At 34.4% G+C, this 19,444-nt stretch overlaps 1 non-coding gene and 2 pseudogenes across 1 annotated transcript; all 3 read left to right on the top strand.

Moving 5' to 3' along the window:
- Positions 1-467: 467 nt before the first annotated feature.
- LOC119537626 lies at positions 468-1,397 on the top strand (annotated as a pseudogene).
- A 10,281-nt stretch (positions 1,398-11,678) lies between these two features.
- On the top strand, positions 11,679-12,592 carry LOC119536840 (annotated as a pseudogene).
- Positions 12,593-13,760: 1,168 nt separating this feature from the next.
- On the top strand, positions 13,761-13,867 carry LOC119538978. The gene has a single exon (XR_005217754.1). It is a non-coding gene; the product is annotated as a U6 spliceosomal RNA (small nuclear RNA).
- Positions 13,868-19,444: the final 5,577 nt, after the last annotated feature.

Genomic DNA, 19,444 nt, shown 5'->3' with positions numbered 1-19,444 from the left:
GCCATTAATATCTGAGCCTCTTACCTTATAAGAAAATAGGTGATTAATACCAATCACACAGGTTATTATAAGGATTAAATAAAACCACAAGTGCAAAGGAGGATGAAAATATTTATATCCATCTTCTACCTGTCCTTCCCAGTTTATCTGCAAATGTGCATACTTGCCACTGCTTCTAAATTAAGATGCTAGTCATCAGCTGGCAAGAGGAGTGTCTGTCCTATGTATTTACAACATTTCTTCATATCTATGCCCTTTACAAAATTTCACTCAGGAGTCAGTTTTAGTAAGCTCCAAATATTTGTTAAATTTTATTTCCATCCCAGGAATATCTCATACTAATGGACAAATCAATAGAATTCAAATCTTTATTATTTCTTATAATGTGAAAGTTTAATAAATTCAAGGTTGCATTGATAAAAAATGTTTTCTTTTCAGGTAATGAAACTAAAAGCCAAGGGAAATTCATGGAAAATAGGAAGAATGTGACAGAATTTGTCCTATTGGAACTTACGGTGAATCCAGATATGTAGAAAATCATATTTGTTGTGTTTCTTGTCATGTACCTCATCACTGTGGTAGGAAATGGGGTCATTGTGGTTGCCGTCATTGCCAGTCCCTTGTTGGGATACCCCATGTTCTATTTCCTGGCCTATCTTGCTTTAATAAATGTCTGCTATTCCTCTGTCAACACTCCAAAACTTATCATAGATGCTCTCCATGAAAAGAAGACCATCTCATTCAATGGCTGTGTGACCCAAATTTTTTGGGAACATTTCTTTGGAGGTGCTGAAATCATCACACTTACTGTGATGGCCTATGACTGCTATGTGGCCATATGCAAGCCCTTGCACTACACAACCATCATGAACCGGCAGCTGTGTGGCTTGCTAGTAGGAGTGGCATGGGTGGGAGGTTTTCTTCATCCAACCATACAGATTCTTTTCACATTTCGATTACCCTTCTGTGGCCCTAAAATCATAGACCACTTCATGTGTGATCTGATCCCTATACTTAATCTTGCCTGCACTGATACCCACACTCTAGAGCTTTTTGTAGCTGCTAGCAGTGGGTTCATCTGCCTGTTAAATTTCATCCTTTTGCTGGTCTCCTATGTGATCATCCTGTACTCCCTAAGGAACCACAGTTTGGATGGTAGGCATAAAGCCCTGTCCACCTGTGTCTCCCACATCTCAGTGGTTGTCTTGTTTTTTGTGCCTTGCATATTTGTGTACATGAGACCTGCAGCTACTCTACCCATTGATAAAGCAGTTGCTGTATTCTACACAAACATAACTCCTATGTTAAATCTCTTAATTTATACCTTAAGAAATGATCAGATGAAAAATGCTATTAGGAAATTGTGCAGTAGGAAAGTTGTTTCAGGTTACAAATAAATTTCTCTGGAGCCCCACTATACTTCAACTAAGGAAACTGTCAAAAAAGTTATTTGGGATATCTTTGGGAAATTCTTATGGGAGAAAGAAAAATCCAAACACTATAATTCTTAGATTCTGCATTGAAGTAAGCAGAGATGGGTGCAATAAATGGGACAAAACATAACAGGACCACTTTTTGTGTACTTGGAAAATTCTGCCTATTAAGTCTTAGAGTTATTGGTTTTATCCATGTTTATTCATAGACTTTTCCTCTAATAAAAAAGAACTATAAAGTTTATTGATATTGAGCATTAATCTATAGTAATCCAAAGGGGCAGGAATTGCTGCTGACCCCATTTTACAAGTGAGGAACTGAAAGAAAGGTGAAGGTGAGAAAAAAACACAGATGCATTGAAGAATCAGGAATCCAATTTTCACTGATTTCAGTCATGCTTTTAAGAGCTATGAGACACTGCCAGGAATGATGAAACAAAATTCAAGTAATTATAATAGCAACAGTTCATGGAGCCACAGACTCTACTGAGCACATTACAGATATTATTTCATTTTTTATAGACAATTTTTATTGATAACTGTGTACTTTGATATATCACCTTTCATACTCATTCATTGCTTGCAAATTCTTGGTAACTAACCATAATTCAAGGTTATAAAAACAATGGGCATTTAATCTCTGACTGACAGGTATTAAGATTTTGCCATGTTTCCACCTTTCCTTGTGGAATTCAGCATTGATTTTTATTGTTCATTTGACACATGCTTATTACACAAAGAATAATGACTCAAAAAAAGAAACATTTGGATGTCAGGCACAAATTTCTACTTGCTAAATATTGCACTCATACTCAATACAGTACTTGTCAGGAAAATGTAATTATTTTTGAAGTAGCACAATGGATGGTACACAAATGCTGAATTTGTGAATATAAGTATAAATATACAACATAAAATAGTATGAAATACTGAGGAATTGCTTCTTAACTTTATCTTATTCAGACAATTTAAAACAAAGAAATTTAACTAGATCTCATGGGAGTATCACAATGTTATTTATTTATTTTTCAGTCTTCATTAAACTCAGAAATGAGAAAGAAACAAGGATTCCAAGCAATGAACAAATATCTTACCTTGATATTCTCCCTGCTATCAACAAGCTTTCATTATCTTATGAATGGGGTCTGTTTATGTTATGTTTCTCTGTTAATCCATTTACTTTTGGTAACATTTCCTTATTAAATGTTGTTTTCAAAAACATTTGGATCTGTCTATGCATGTGTCAATTTTAAGGTGCATATATGCCATTATTTCCTTCCTCCTTCATTAATTAAGCAATAAATATTTTTGAGCCCAAGTAATGTGGCAGTCATGGGGCTTCAGTAGAGAGTAAAAAGAGATCCAGGTCCTACCTTACTCTAGAGCTTCAGAGAACTTATTATCCATTTTTGTAGGGTAGAAATTAAACAGCACAATGGGCTATGCAAGCAGGAAAGGATCAGGAAAGGTCTCCTAGATAAAAGACAAAATAACATGAGACCTGAAGAATGAAAAGCTCTCCACATTGTCAACAGGCATGAGGTTGTGATAAGAGAATTCTTAGGAGGTGGAATATATAACAAAGCCCAAGAATTCAAATAGAGTATGATATGAGTATGAAAGAAACAATTCAGTATAGCTGTGGTTACTAATACCTGTATTCACTCAAAAGTTATTTACTGAATCCACATTTTGTGCCATACACTATGTTGGGCAATGAGGGAGTAAAGTATAAAAAGGAAGCCACTAAGCTAGAGACACATGAAAGAGGAAGATCAAGAAGAGTCTTCTAGTCATGCTAAGGTTTGATGTTAAGGACAATGGGGGAAAAACTGAACAGTGAATGAAAATAGTGAGACCAGAAATATATGGAAAATAAGTAATACACACATAAACAACAACTAGTCAAAAGAGAAGTCATAGGGAAAATTATGAAATATCATGGGGCAAATTAAAATGAAAATACAGCATAGCAAAACTTATGAAATGCAGGAAAGGCATTACTGAGATGGAAATACACATCTGAAATGCTATCATTAAGGAAGAAGAAAGATCTCAAATCATAGACCTAAACCTTACATCATGAAGATGTAGAAAAGAACAGATAACTAAACCTGAAGTGAGCAGAAAGAAGGAAATAAAAAAAAAAAATTAAAGTACAGAAAATTAAAAAGAGAACAAAAAGCAATAGAGGGAAACAATCAAATCACAAGTTGTTTCTTTGGAAAGATCAGTAATATTGACAAAAGTTTAGCTAAAATGGCAAAGAAAATAAGAGAGAAAACCAAAATACTAAAATTTAAAAAATGGGGTACATTACTATTGGCCCCTCAGAAATAAAAAGTAAATTAAGAGGATACTATGGACAAATGTATGTCAATAAATTAGGTAACCTAAATGAAATGAACATATTCCTGAAGCACAAAAGCTACATATAATGATTCAAGAAAACAGAAGATATCAACAGCCTAATGAAAAGTAAAGAGGTTGAATCAGTAAACAAAGAAAAGCACAGGACTAGGTGGCTTCATTCAAAATCTTCTGTAATTAGAGGAGGAAATACTTCCTATCTCATTCTATGAGACCAACACCACCCTAATATCAAACTAGATAAAGATAACATAAGGAAAATTACACACTGATAACCTCTTATGCATACAGATGCAAAAAAATACTAAAAAAATATCAAACCAAATTCATGCTCACATGAGAATAGACACCATGATCAATAGGAATTTATCCCAGTTATGCAAGTGTGGATCAACTTAAGAAAATAAATTAATGTGATACTCTATATTAATAAAATGAAGGTAAAAAACACACATTAATTAATGTTGAAAAAAGGCATTGGACAAAATCCAGTGTACCATTTTGATGAAAACACTTATAAAACTAGGAACAGAATGAAAAATCATCAACACACAAAGGGCTGGTGTTAAAAACCTAAAGCTAACATCCTACTGAAATGTGAAAAATGGAATGTTTCCGTCTAATATCAGGAAAATCACAAGGATATCCACTGCCACCAGTTACTTAATATTTTACTGAAAGTTTGAACTACTGCACTTCAGCAAGGAGAAGAAATAAAATACATCCAAATTAGCAAAGAAGAGCAAAGGTTCAGTATTTTCAAGTGACATGATATTTTACTCAGAAAGCTCTGAAAAACCTTCAACAAACTACTTGAGCTACTAAAAATATCAGATAATCAGAGGGGTACAAGTTCAACAGTCAAAAATCAATAGTATTTATGCACTAGTAATGAACATTCTGAAGAGGAAATAAATACAAAAATTCCACTTACAATAGTAAGGAAAACAATCAAATGTATAGGAATACATTAAACCAAGTATGTAAAGGAGTTATACATGGAAAACCACAAACTATTTATAGAAGAAATCAAAAAGACCTAATTGAATGGATGGGCTTTGTGTTCATGATTGGAAGACTAAATATTAAAACATAAATTCTATCCAAAGTGATATACACATTCAACACATTCCCATCAAACTCCAATGACATTCTTTGCAGAAATGGAAAAGTCAATCATTAAATTTATGTGGGAGGGTAAGGGACCCTGAGTCACTGAAATGATCTTGAAAAAGAATGAAGGTGGAAGACTCACATTTGCTGATTTTAAAATTTATTTCAAAGCTACAATAATCAAAATAGCATGGCAATAGCACAAGGACAGACATATGCACTTAAATGGTGAGTTCAGATATAATCTCTAACATCTATGAAAAATTGATTTTTGGAAACAGTATCAAGTCCATTCAATGGAGAATGATTAGTCTCCTCAATAAATAATATTGTGAAAACTGGATATCTATGGGGAAAAAAAATGAAGGCAGACCCTGACCTCACAACATATACCAAATAAATCTCAAAATACATAATTGCCTAAATATAAGGACCAAAATTATAAATTTCCTAGAGGAAAGCATAGGGAAGCATATTCAAGACATTTGTTAGACCTCACACCAAAAGCATGAGTTGCAAAAAGAAGAAAAAAAACTAACTAGAGAAATAAACTTCACCAAAATTAATACTCTGTGAATCAAAGGATTTCATAAGATAAGTAAAAACACAATGAAAAAGTGGGAGTAAATATTTGGAAACCACATAGCTGATAAGGGTCTAATTTCAACATTATATAAAGAAATCCTACATGTCAACAAGGAAAAGACAAAAAATCCTTTTTGAATATGGGTAAAAGACATAGATATTTCTCCTAAAGATGTACAAATGGTCAAAACATACATGAAAAGTTGTTCAACATCAATAGCCATTTGGGAAATGCAAATCAAAACCATAATAAAATACCATTTCATACCCACTAGAATGCCAATTGATGAAATAAATAAATAAATACATAAATAAATTTAAAAGAAGTAAAAATTAAAAAAAAAAAACACAGAAATCCATTATTGTGGTGAACAGGACATGGAGAAAATATAAAATAGTGCTATCACTGTGGGAAACAGTCTGGCAGTTCCTCAGAAAATTATAAATAGAATTACCATACAACCAGAGCAATCCCACCTCTAGTATATACCCAAAAGAAGTTAAAGAAGGAACTCAAACAGGTATTTAAACAACACTTTTTGATAGCATTATTCACAAATGCCAGAATATGAAGCCACCTAAGTACCCATCAACAAATGAAAAGAAATAATGTGGTACATACATGCAATGGATTATTATTTATCCATAAAAAAGGATACATACAACCACATGGATGAAATGAACCTTGAAGACATATTGTGTTAAATAAGCCAAACACAAAAAGGCAAACATGTGTCAACTCATTGATATGGAATTATTAGAATTAACAAATTCATAGAGTCAGAATCTAGAGAACAGTTTACCAGGGGCAGGGTGGGAGATGGGAGTGGTAAATTAGTGCTTCCTAAGTATATAATTTTGGTTTGGGGTGATGGAAATGCTTTGTTAATGGATGGAGTTGATGATAGAAATGCACTGTGAATGTAATTATCATCACTGAAGTATATATTTGAATGTGTTTAAAAGGGGAAATATTGGATTTTATATATGTTACTAGAATAAAAACTTCAATAAAATGCATAGGACTGTACAAAGCAGTGAATTCTAATGTAAACTATGACAATAACAGTACAATTACGAAAATATTATTTCAATTTTAACAAAGATCTCACACTAGTACAGAGTGCTATTAAAAAGGGGGTACTTTGGGACTCTATGTTTTTGAATGAATTTTCTGTAAACCTTCTTTAATAAAAAAAAATTTAAAAAGTAATATACAACACTAGGGCTATATTTTATGAAGAATGAACCTGTGAAATTTAGTAAGAGACTTGTGGCATGTTAACTTGTCCAAAAATTGTTCCCTACTCCCATCTCAGCAACAGCCATGTGGATTGGTGGCCCCTGTTCCAGGTATATGGGGACAATTTAGACCTTGACCTCAACAAATTGTGGCTATGTACTTTGACCTGTCTAATGGCTTCCTGAGGAAATGACTCTGGTGGTTTTCTAAGTAACTCAAGCCTTGGAAGTTTCTTGAGGCTGGAGGAACCTTCTGGTTAGCATTTAATAAAATACCAAATGAAAATGTAGTGATTGAACCACCTAAGCAATGAATGACAGAAAGGGGAAAGCAGCAGAGAGACTGAACAATGTGGGAAGGAAGAAGTTATGGAAGGATACACATGAGGAAATAAAGTCTTTGGAAAGCTCCTATGTATAACAGGTAATATAGAAGTCCACATGCATGTTCAGAGATAGATACATGCTCAGAAAAGTCCTGAGAAGTCCTTAAGCTTTTATTTATGCCTGATGTCTAGGCTTTGCATAATCAGTAAGAGAGGTAGAAGCTGAGTTGTAAAGAGTCTGACTAAGTGATCAAGGAGTGTCCCAACACAGAACAAGGAATGGAACAGTATGTTTTTTTTTTTCTTTTGGCTGCAATATTTTAATCAAATTAATGTCAAATCACAACGAACCAAAAAACTAATGGAATAAAGACTTGAGTAAATGCATACAAAAAAGGAAACAGTCATTACAAAAAGAGTAACTTCTAAAAATGACACAAATACACTGAAAACAAACAGCAACAACAAACACTGAGGAGAGGAGAAAATCTAATTTCCAGAGACACTACACTATATTCTTACAAATGTGCAGTATTCAATTAAAAATCATAGTCATGAAAAATGCAAATAGTGTATGCAATTTTTGGGAAATAAAGAAACATTTAGAAATTATTCATGAGGTAGTCTACTTGATTATGTATCTAGCAAAAAGCTTTAAAACAACTGTCATATATTTTCAAAGAATAAAAAGAAACCATGGACCAAGGACTAAGGGATACCATGAAAATGATGTCTCAAAAATAGGGAATAATAATAAAGATATAGAAATTATAAAGGAACTTCATACAAATTCTGGAGGAAATAGTACAATACTGACAAAAATTTCACAAGAAAGATTCAACAGAAGATTTCAGCAAGCAGATGAAAGAAGCAATAAACTTCAAAATTGGTCAACTGAGATTACATAATCTGAGCAGCTGAAAGAAAAAGAAATATAGAAAAGTCAACAAAGTCTAAGAGAATATGTGATACCTTCATGTGCCCTAACATATGTATAATGGGAGTCACAGACAGGAGAGAGTGAAGGGAACAAAAAGCACATTTGAAGAAAAAATGATGAAAAGTTTCCCAAATCAGACAAATTAAAACAAGAGACAAATACCATTTGGATGTAGATGCAAAAATCCTCATCAAAACACAGAATTAAATTAAAATAATTGTGCAATATGACTAAGTGAAATTTATCACAGTAATGAAAGGGTGGTTCAAATTTAAACATCAATCAGTGCAATACACCATATTAATTGAATGAAAGAAAAGAAGCCACATTATCAACTCGGTTTCTCTGAAAAAACATTTGACAAAATTCAGTCCCTTTTCATTATTAAAAAAAAAAAAGAAAACTTAACAAATTGGGAAAAAAGAAAGTACTTCAATATGATAAAGGGAATCTATGAATAACTCAAAACTATTAGCATACTTAGTTGTGAAAGACTGAACACTTTACTCATAAAATCAGAAACAGTATAAGATGTCTCTTTTCACCACTATTATTTAACATTTTCCTGTAAGTGCTAAACAGGGACATTAGATGAGAAAACGGAAAAGCATACACATATGAAAGGAAGAAATAAAATCATCTCTATGCACAGATGACATGATCTCATATATAGAAAATCCTATATAATCCACACTTCATCTCACAAATACACCCACACACACACAAACACATATGCACACACAATTGCAAGAGATAAGTAACATCACCAATGTTACAGGATATAAGATTGCCATACAAATATCAACTTTATTTCTATACATGTACAATGAACAACTTGAAAACGAAATTAAGAAAATTATCATTTACAATAGTGTCAAATGAGTAAAAAACTTCATTTAAACAAAGAAGGACAGGGCTTTTACACTGATAACTACAAAAATTATTATTGACAAAAATTAAAGGATAACTATGAATAGTAATATATCCTTTGTTAATGGATTGTAGACAATATAATTATGATGGCACTACTCCCCAGAGTGATCTAAACTCAATGCAATCCATATCAAAATACTCCCCAGAGTGATCTAAACTCAATGCAATCCATATCAAAATACTCCCCAGAGTGATCTAAACTCAATGCAATCCATATCAAAACCCCAACTCCCATTTTTGAAGAATGGAAAAGCTGAACCTAAACTCACAGGGAATTTCATATAATCTTGAATAGCCACAATAATATTGAAAAAGAAGATAATATAGGACAGAAAACTCATGACATCAAAACTTACTACAAAAGCTACAGTAATGAATAGAATGTGGTTCTGGCCTAAGTATAAACATAAAGATTGATGGAATAAAATTGAGATTCCAGAAATAAATTTATCTATGTATAGTCAATTGAATTTACCTGGATGCCACTACTGTTCAATGGGTATTTATGGAGCAACTGCATGTTCAGAACCCTACCTTGAACCACATATAAAATTTAACTCAAAATGGATTAAAGACATAATATAAAAGAAAAACCATAGAACTCCTTGGAAAAAAACACAGGAAAATTCTCAGGACATTGCATTTGACACTGGATTCAAAGATATGACAGCAAAATCTCAAGTAACAAGGAAAAGGTAGTAAAGAAAAAAATAATACCATTACTACAGAAACTATTTCAGAAAATAGAGAAGAGGTACTTGACACATCATTGTATGAAGTCAGAATTGCCTAAATACCAAATCACATTAAAAGAATGACAAATATCCCTTATGATCATAATCACAAAGTTATTTAAAAAATATTAGGAAATCAAATCCAGCAATGTATTTTCAAAAAGTAATAATCTACCATGACCATCTGGAGTTTATCTTAGGAAAAAAAACTTGGTTTATCATTAAAAAAACACTCAACACAATTCACTAAATTAACAGAATAAAAGACTCACATGACCATTTCAATAAATACTTGGAATTGTTTTATAAATTTCAACCCAGAAATATGATTTATAAAAAAAGTTAGCAAATGAGGACTAGAAATGAACCTGCTCAACCTAATGAAGAACATCTATTTAAAACTTACAGCTAGTATCACCCTTAATGTTGAATATTTTCCAACTAAGATTGATATCAGGATAAGAATGTCTGCTCTCAACATTTCTATTCAGCATTGTACCAGAGGGTTTGACCATTATAATAATGCAAGGGAAAGAAATAAATGAACATACTTTGGAAAGGAAGATACAAATTGTAAAATATATTTGTTTGCAGACAGCATGATTGTGTTGGGAGAAAATATTCAGTGCTTTACAAAACAGTAAGAAACATAGTCAGTGAATTTAGTTAGGTCACAGGATTCCAAAGCCAATGTAGTAAAATCAATTGTATTACTACAAGCAAAAAAGCAATTAAAAATGAAATTAGAAGGAAAATGCTATGTACAATACTGTTAGACAACATGAAATGCTAGGAATAAATTTAAAAATATATTCAGGTACTCTGTATGAAAACTGTAAAACACTCAGAGAAAGCCTATGTGTGCCCCCTACCCTGTGCTGGATATGTTCACAAAATTCTCTCTCAGCCATTCATAGAACAGCCTATGAGGTGGATATTATAACTCTGATTATACAGGATGTAAGATTTCAAGGAATGTATCCTAGATAAAAGTAGTTGCAAGTGGAAGAACCAGGATTTTAGATGGTTTTTCTGATTCTAAAGCCAATACACTTAACAACTTGATAGCTATTTTCAGCATTTTGCAGAAGTCTCTTTGGGAGACCACAGAGAGAGAGAGGGAAGGGGAGATCATAAATTAAGGGCCCCAATCAATGAAAGCTGTGCCACATTTTGAAAAATATTTAATACATCTAAGAAGCATATTTTATATGTGTGTGTGTGTATGTATGTATATTTATATATGTATGTGTGTGTGTGTTTATATGTACATACACAAACATTGATGGACATACCTCCAAAAGAGTGTCAAAATAATAACTATAATGGTAATATGAAAAAAAAGATTACCATTTTGGTATTCTTTGTTATAACAATATAGATTATAAATGAAGACAAAAAATGATGAATGCTTTACAGCAGATTTTTTTATCCTTTCTTTCATTAGTATGACCCTGTTATTCCTTATGTCAACTGCTACAAATAGTTTCCCAACTAGTTTTTCTGTCTCTGACTTCTATCTTCTTTCTGAATCTTAGCTCATTCTGACTCAAAGACAACTAAAGATCTTCACAATACCCCAATAATCCAATATTCCTCTTTTCACAGATTCCTCTATGTTCTTCCACTCATATTGCACTTATCTTCCATGGTTTTCCATTTTTTACAGGATGGAAGGTAAATTCCTTAGCTCTACACCCATGGACTTTATATGCATCACTGTATCTACATTTCCAGGGTTATATGCAAATATATATACTTGCCACTGCTTCCAAATTAGGCCATTAATCATCAATGAGCACAGATGATCTTCTACCATATGTGTTTACAAAGTTTCTTCACATGTAGACAAAAACTCTTAACCTTTTTTCTCCCATGTCAAAAAATTAAGAAATGAGAAACAAATAGAATACTGATATTATTTCTGATAATAAGGAAATTTAATAAATTCAAGGATGTAGTAATAAAAACTTTCTTTTCAGGTAAATTTATTAAATGCCCCATGAAATTCATAGAGAATAGAAACAAGGTGACAGAGTTTTACTACTGGGACTTACAGAGAATCCAAAAATGCAGAAAATTTTATTTGTTGTTTCCCTTGTCACCTACATCACTGCTGTGGTAGGAAATGTTGTCATTGTGGTCACCATCACTGCCAGTCCACTCTTGAGATACCCCATGTACTACTTCCTGACTTATCTATCCTTTATAGATGCCAGTTATTCTTCAGTCAATACTCCAGAACCAATTGTGGATTCACTCCATGAAAAGAAAACCATACCATTCAATGGATGTATGACCCAAGTCTTCAGAGAATATTTCATTGGAGGTGCTGGGGTCATCCTGCTTACTGTGATGGCCTATGACTGCTATGTGGCCATATGCAAGCCCTTGCACTATGCAACCATCATGAACCAGCATTTATGTAACCTGTTAGTGGGAGTGTCATGGGTGGGAGGTTTTCTTCATGCAACTATACAGATCCTCTTCATGTTCCAGTTGCCCTTCTATGGCCCTAGCATCATAGATCACTTCATATGTGATCTGAACCCTTTGCTCAATCTTGCCTGCACTGACACCTACACTCTAGGACTTTCTGTAGCTGCTAACAATGGATTCCTCTGCATGTTAAACTTCCTCCTCTTGCTGGTCTCCTATATTGTCATCCTGTTCTCCTTAAGGAACCACAGCTTGGAGGGGAGGCGCAAAGCCCTGTCCACCTGTGTCTCGCACACTACAGTGGTTGTCTTATGTTGTGTGCCTTGCATTTTTGTGTACATGAGACCTGCTACTGTTCTACCCATTGATAAAGTAGCTGCTGTATTCTATGCTAACATAACTTCCATGTTAAATCCCTTAATTTATACCTTAAGAAATGACCAGATGAAAAATGCTATGAGGAAATTGTTCAGTTAGGAAATCTAGTCTGGATAACTTTTAAATGTCTCTGGATCCCAACAAAATTTCAACTGAGGAAAGGGTCAAAATTATATCTGGTGGTGAATGCACAACTTTGTGATAATACTGAGGGCCAGTGATTGTGCACTTTAGATGGATTGTGTGGTGAGTGAATAAAACTGCTAAAAAAAAAAGAAAAGAAAAAGGAAAAAGGAAAAAAGAATATTTTGGCTTATCTCAACAACAAATACCTATGGGAGAATGAAAAACTAATTACCATGATGCATCAAAGGAAGCAGAAATGAGTGCAAGGAATGGGAGAGAACCTAACTGAGGACCACATTTTTTTTGCATATTTCAAAAATTCTGCTAAATTGGGACTTAGCTTTATGGACTTCATCCACATGTAGGGATTCTTAAACTTTCACTCATAAAAATGAAAGGATTAATAAAATATATTAGCATTAATAAAATATATTAGCATTAATAAAAAATATAACAATCCAAAAAATAAACACTGTTACAATCTCCATTTTACATATGAGGAAACTGACAGAAATGGGAACATAATAATAATATAGATGCAGTTTTTGACAGATTTCACAGCCATGCTCTACCTGCTATGAGAGATATCCAGGCAATGATGAGAGAAATGTCAAATAAGTAAAATAGCAGCAATTTATTGAGCCAGAGTCTCTGCTGGGCACATTGTGTAAGTTTCTTCATTATATTGAGGTAAAAATCCACTGATTTCTCCTAATAACTGCTTATTTTTATGTATCACAAATCATTGTCTTTATTTGCTTGCAACATCACTGTAACAAACTGCAATTTAGGGCTCTAAAAGCAAAAAACATTTAATCTCTGAGTGATAGTAATGAAATTATGCTGTTTCCAAATTTCTTGTGGGACTTAGAACAAATTTGTATTGCTCATTTAACTCATTGTATGCTTATATCCCCAAATAAAGAAAAATGATTCAAACAAAATAACACTTGAATGTCAGGCAGAAATTTCTATTTGTTAAATATGCAATTATACTCAATTTAGTGCTTGCCAGGAAGAAGCAATTATTTTTTCAGTGTAGCACAACAGGTGGTACACAATAAGAACTAAAAGAATATACAAAAGTATAAATCATATGAATACATTGGATAAAATATTGAGCATAAAAATAGGATGGAAGGTGCTCACTTCAGCAGCACATACACTAAATTTGGAATAATACAGAGAAGATCAGCATGGCCCCTGTGCAAGAACGGCTTGCACATTTGTGAAGTGTTCTATATTTTTTGGAATTATAGAAATGTTTTGGTAATGGATGGTGGTGATGGCAGCACAATATTATGAACATAGTTAACAGCACTGACATATATATCTGAATGTCATTAAAAGGGGAAAGGTTAGATTGCACATATGGTAACAATATTGTTTTTTTTAAATCCATGGAACAACACTACATAAACAGTGAACTGTAAATTAAACTATGGATTATGGTTAATAGTACAATTATAAAAATGTGCTATCATAAATTGTAAATCAATGTCCCACAGCAATTTAAGGTGCTAATAATAGAATGGTATATGAGAAGCCTGTATTTTGTGTATGAGAATTCTGTAAATCCTCAGCTACTCTAATAAAGACAAAAAAATCATGGAAGTCTTGGGAATTGTTTCCTAAATTTATCTGCTCCAAATTCTAAGGAGAATTTCAGCTAGATATTACAGGGTTGGGATCAAACTTTTTTATCTGTTCTTGCTTAAACCGGTGGTGATGATGAAATTGAAACAAAGATTCCCAGTATAAGAGCAAACAGTTTAACTTCTTATACTACCTGCTGTCAGCAAGGTTTCATTATCTTGTGAATATGAGCTATTTATTTATATTTCTCTATCAGTTTATATCTTGGAAATGCTTCATTATCAAATTCTGTTTTGAAAAAAAGTGTGGCTATGTCTGCACATAAATCAATTTTAAGGTGACAATTTTGCAATTATTCCTTCCTTCCTTCATTAAGCAACAAATATTTTTGTGCCCAAGCAGTATATCAGGTAATGTGACAATGCTGGGCTCAGTGGTGAATATAAAAGAGGCACCAGTGCTGCCATACTGCATGTCTTCAGAGCTTATGATGACTTGGGAGACTCCCAGAAGAGAGCAGAAATTACAATAACATGAGGTGCTATGAAAGCACATGGGCGCAATAACCAGCAAAGTCAAGAAAGGGTAAGGAAAGGCCTCCTAGATAAAAGATATGAAGCATGGGAACTGAAAGATGAAAAGAAGTCCACATGGCTGATAGGCATGAAGCTGTGAGAGCATTCTTAGGAGAGAGAATATGTAAAAAATTATTTATTGAATACCTATTGTGTGCCTGGCACTCTACTGAGCACTGAGAGGGTAAATAGAAGACATGAACTTGGAGAGACCTGAATGGGGAAGATCAAGAAGTGCCTTATAGTCATGTTAAGACTCAATGTTAAGAACAATGTGAAAAACATAGTAAGGTCTTTTTAATTAGTAAGTGATACAGTGAATCTTGAGCTTTAGAATGATAACTCTAGCTATAATGTGGATAAAAGACTTGAAGTGGGAGAACAACTAGGAGGTTATCCAATGATTTAGGTGTTAAAGTATGGAAAACTGAATTGTATTGGTACCAGTGGGGAATAAGACTATGGGGGACACTGTATTTTCCAGCACTAGATCAGTGCCCCATGTCCCAGCTGCTTTGATTCTGGGCTGTTAAGAGCTCATACATTATCCTTCTCTGAACATTTGTACTGAGCTGCCTCAATTGGAGAATTATTCCCACTGTCCCAGGGCTCACCAGTGCCCAATGACTAATTGGAAGAGAGTTACAGAACACTGGACACCTTGACTCACATGGAAACCCACTCTGCATTGGAATCTGTTTTCCAGAATTCTGCTGACTCTATCCCATGCTGAAGCCAGACACCAGTTGAGACCACAACCTTTCTTCTCTCTTTTATAATCTATTTAGTTCAAGACTGTCTTCTGTAAATCCCTTTTGTAAAAATCTCTAGTTCAGACTTTGCATCTAGGAATGCAAGCTATCATGGAGTGAAAGAAAAGGATTCAAGAAACAATTAGGATTTATAAACAAATGTACATGAAGTAAGATGAAGATTAGAGAGAGAGAAGAGATGTGGTTTAAATCCAGATTCTGGCTTAGATCACTGAATGGAATAGGAAACTCAAGATGGAACACAGAGAAGATGAATGTTGTTTGTAATACATTTGCTGAAATGCCATGGGAGACATTCAAATAACAATGTTTAGTAGTCAGTCAAATAAATGGCTCTGTTCTTCAGAAAAAAGACTGGGCTGGAAATAATGTAGGATTCTTTAGCACACAGGTGATAATTAAAGACATAAAAGCATGAATCATCACCTAGGAGAGTGTGTAATCTGAGAAAGTAGAGGGAACAAACTTTGTCAATGTGATTCAGTGATACTGGTACTCAATGGGTGTACTCAGTGGCTTATCAAATGATCCATGGGAATTTTCATATTTTTAGAAGAAAACAAAATAAATTTATGCCAACCTAAATCTATTTTATAAACACCAACTTGTATATTATTAGAGATTCAATAGGATATCAAATCCAAAAATAAAAACAGTTTTCCTCATTGGATAATGGGGCATTATCCAATGATAATGAGGTAATATAAATTTTTACATAGAAAGAAAAAAAAAGTTTGACTAAAGGAATAAAACACATTCTGGCATCAGAACTTTCATCCAAAACACTAGAAATTGGCAGTGTGTGGAACAAGGTCTTTGATGATTTCAGAGGGGAAAAACTCTAACCTTTAATTCTAAATCTTCTAATCTACATTCAAGTGTGAAAATTCAATAAGTTTTCAGTAAAGTCGGTACTCACAATTTTTTTCTGATCAAGCACCATGAATAAGAGACCTATCTAATAAGGTATTTCAACAAAACAAAAATTACAATAAAGGATATAATGAGAAATAGAAGAAACTGAGAGGAATGCTTTTAGTATGAAAAATGAGATTTAAACCAAGGATTTAATAATACTGATTACATTTTTTTTCTCTATGGAAAGAACCAGCCTGCTTTGTTCTGCAGTGAAAAATAATTTTCATACAATCAATATGTTATAATTGCATAATTCTTAACTTCACAGAACTCTGTTAAGGTGTCTAAAATACTGTCACCCAGAGCCTTGCTTCATAGAAGAGTATAATTAGGAGAATCAAATGGTGATATTTTGCATATCTCCATTGCCAACTCATTCCATGGACTGTCAGTGCCATCTTGATTATCAGAAATAAAGTCATTAGTGCCTTTGGATCTAATCAGATTAGAAAACCAATTATAAAAGCCTATTTAACATTCTGTTCCTCAAGAAGCACTCCTAGTACCAAACACTATTAGTCCTGGTTCTTTAGGGAAACACAATCAACAGAAGATATCTGTAAATATGAGATTTTATAAAAGTGTCTCACACAACTGTGAGGAGGCATGAGTCCAAATTCTGTAGGGCAGGATGGCACAAGACCAAATTCTATAGGGTAGGCAGTCAGCTGGTGACTCTGATGAAGATTTTCGATGAACTCCCCAGGAGAGTCTGGCTGGCTGAAGAAGAAGTGAAATTTCTCTCTTTTCTCCCTTAAAAGTCTTCAACTGATTGGATTAAACCCATCTGATTGATTTCACTCATTGTAGAAGACACTCCCTTCTTGATGTGCTTAGAGAGATTGGAATGTTAGAGTGGATTTATCATGGGAGACCTGCCCACATACCCCAGGAATGCCCAGAGGACACACCTTTAGTGAGGACTGTGAAGAACAAATTTATGAGACTAGCTCCATCATCCCTGAAAAGCTCTTAGTCATATTTCTCTATAGGTTAGATATTACTGTGATAACTGCTGTCACTGAGCTGGAATCCTTAAACACAAGGGGGATAATTGGATCCTGAGTTGGCAGCAGTTAATCATCAAAGACAACATGGATATGGCTACCATAATGGACAGCAGGCTCAAAGCAGCAGTCAAAATAATCTGACTCACAGAAACACATGACATTGATTAGTAGATCATGGGGCACCTAGAAGTAAAATAGGTGGACAGCCTACTAAATTCTTGTTTGATCCATATAAGCAGAAGAATTCTAGGTCAAGTCAACAAAATTCTAAGTTGAATTATAAAAACAGGGAGTCATGACCCATTAATCAACAACCAAACTTGAGGCAATTTACAGATCCAAAGCCCCTTGAATGAGGGAAGGCCAAGTACCTATGAGGAAGGGCTCTGTTACATGGCCAAAAATTTATAATGTTTATCTTCCTCCCAGCCATCCCCAAGAAGACATATGGCTTTTTACCAGGGTAACTGTGCATTGGGGAAAAGGAAATGATCAGATATTTTGGGATTATTAGATGCTGACTCAGAAGCATAAGAGAAACAAAACATCACTCTCATTCAGTAGTCAGAGTATGGGCTTATGGAGATCAAGTTATCAATGGAATTTTAGCTCAGGTCTATCTCTCTGTGGATCCAGTGGGTCCCTAGACACATTGTTGTGGTTATTTTCCCAGTTCCAGAAAGCGTAATTGGAAAAGACATACTCAGCAACTGGCAGAACCACATTGTTTCCCTGACTCATGGAGTGAGAGTTATTTTAGTAGGAAAGGCCAAGTGGAAGCCACTAGAACTGCTCCTGCCTAGCAAAATATTAAATCAAAAGCAATACAGGATTCCCAGAGGAACTGCAGGAATTAATGCCACTCTTAAAGACTTGAAGGATGCTGGGGCAGTGATTCCCACCCCATCCCCATACATCACTCTTATTTGGCCTGTGCAGAAAAGAGATGGGTCTTGGAAGATCAGAGTGGATTATCATAATCTTAACCAGGGGTGACTCCAATTGTAGCTGCTGTTCCAGATGTAATATTACTGCTTGAACAAATTAACACATCCCCCAGTACCTGGTATGAAGCTACTGATCTGGCAAATGATTTTTTTCTCAATAGCTGTTAGTAGGGACCACCAGAAATGGTTTTCTTTCAGCTGGCAAGGCCAGCAGTATGCCTTTACTGTCCTATCTCAGGGGATATCAGTTTTCCAGCCTTATGTCATAATATTGTCCACAAGGACCTTGATCATAAATCCCTCCCACAAGACATCACATTGATCCATTACATTCATGATATCATATTGATTGGTCCTAGAAGTAATAACTACCCTAGATTTATTGGTAAAGCATTTGCAGGTGAGAGGATGGGAGATAAATGCCCCCTCCAAAACAACAACAATAAAACAGGGAGCTTTTACCTCGGTAAAATGCATAGGTGTCCAGTGGTGTGGGGTATATAAAGATATCCTTTCAAAGGTGAAGGATAAGCTATTGCATCTGGCTCCTCTGACAACCAATAAAGAAGCAAAATGCCTAGTTGGCCTCTTAGGATTTTGGAGACAATATATTCCTCATTTGGGTGTGCTACTGTGGCACATTTACTGAGTTACTTGTTTTTGTGAACTTCTAGTTTTTGTGGGGACCTGAACAAGAGGAGGCTCTGTGACAGGTCCAGGCTACTGTGCAGGCAGCTCTCCACTTGGATCATATAATCCATCTGATCCAATGATACTGGAAGTGTCAGGAGCAAATAGAGATGCTGTTTTGAGACTTTGGCTGGCTTCTATAGGAGAATCACAATGCAGGTACTTGAGATTTTGGAGTACATGCATACCATCCTCTAAAGATAATTATTCTTTTCAGAAACAGCTTTTGGCCTGCTTTGGGCCTTAATGAAGACAGAACACTTAACCATGTGTCACCAAGTTACCATGAGACCTGAGTTGCCTATTATGAGCTGGG

This window comes from Choloepus didactylus, chromosome 6 (genome assembly GCF_015220235.1).
Source record: "Choloepus didactylus isolate mChoDid1 chromosome 6, mChoDid1.pri, whole genome shotgun sequence".
Taxonomy (NCBI): Eukaryota; Metazoa; Chordata; class Mammalia; order Pilosa; family Megalonychidae; genus Choloepus; species Choloepus didactylus.
The sequence above is the reverse complement of the archived record's forward strand: the minus strand, read 5'-3'. Positions and strand labels throughout refer to the sequence as shown.